General features: G+C 37.2%; 1 non-coding gene across 1 annotated transcript; it reads left to right on the forward strand.

Moving 5' to 3' along the window:
- Window positions 1–699: 699 nt before the first annotated feature.
- On the forward strand, window positions 700–773 carry TRNAI-AAU. Its single transcript has one exon. It is a non-coding gene; the product is annotated as a tRNA-Ile (tRNA).
- Window positions 774–1,336: the final 563 nt, after the last annotated feature.

The raw sequence follows: 1,336 nt of genomic DNA on the forward strand, positions 1-1,336 counted from the left end.
TAGATATTTTGCTTAACCTATGCCAAATTGCTAAGTTGTAAGATAATGAATTTTTTAAGTTTATTCTGCATAAAGTTGTGTAAAAGAAACTCGATTTTTTTTATTAGGAGCTAACGATCTATAATGTGCATAAAATCTATGCCCAATTAGCTCAGCTGTAAGATTGTAGTGTAAAAAACGTGAAGGTCGTAGGTTCGACAATAACATAGGCCAAGTTTTATTAATTCTTAATAATATCTTTTCATGATACGGGGTTACAACAGTACGAACTTTAAACCAATGATACGGTTGTTCACAATTTTTCTTTAGATCTGAGTCGTTCGATATGTTCTTCAATGAAGGATGGAAATTGAGAATTTCTGAGAGTCCTTTCAGGAACAAGAAGGAGGTAAATGAACTTATTTTGGGCGTTCGATATGTTCTTTTACGAAAGATGAAATTCGAGGATTTCTCAGAGTCCTTTCAAGAACAAGGAGGTAAATGAACTCACTTTGAAGGCCAGATTCAGTATTGCGACTCTCATGAGAGAAAATTTTTCGGCAAGCCACGTGTCAACTTGTGGGAAGGAAAGCGCGTGAGACCGTCGGCAAGCCATGTGTCAACTTGCGGGAGGGAAAGCGTGTCAGACAGCCTGAGGGACACGTATTGATGATTGGGTGGACTAACGCGTCAGGCGCATTGTCAGGAGAGAAAATCTATGGCCTATTAGCTCAGTTGGTTAGAGCGTCGTGCTAATAACGCGAAGCTCGTAGGTTTGACACTTCCATGGGCCAATTTCATTCATTTTTAACTATATCTTTTTCATGATACGAGTTAAAGCACTACGAACTTTAGAAGATAATGCCTTTTTTAAGTTTATTATGCATAAAGTTATGTAAACGAAACTCGATTGGCTGGATTAGGAGCTAATGATCTATAATATGCATAAAACTTATGCCCTATTAGCTTAGTTGTAAGATTGTCGTGTTAAAAACGTGGAGGTCGTAGGTTCGACATTTACATAGGCCAAGTTTTATTAATTCTTAATAATATCTTTTCATGATACGGTGTTACAACAGTACGAACTTTAAACCGATGATACGGCCGTTCACAAGTTTTCTTTAGATCTGAGTCGTTCTTCAATGAAGGATGAAATTCGAGGATTTCTGAGAGTCCTTTCAGGAACAAGAAGGAAGTAAATGAACTTATTTTGGGCGTTCGATATGTTCTTTTACGAAAGATGAAATTCGAGGATTTCTCAGAGTCTTTTCATGAACAAGGAGGTAAATGAACTCATTTTGCAGATCAGATTCAGTATTGCGACTCTCATAAGAGAAAATTTTTTGGCAAGCCACGT

This window comes from Cucurbita maxima, unplaced genomic scaffold (assembly GCF_002738345.1).
Source record: "Cucurbita maxima cultivar Rimu unplaced genomic scaffold, Cmax_1.0 Cma_Scf00340, whole genome shotgun sequence".
NCBI lineage: Eukaryota > Viridiplantae > Streptophyta > Magnoliopsida > Cucurbitales > Cucurbitaceae > Cucurbita > Cucurbita maxima.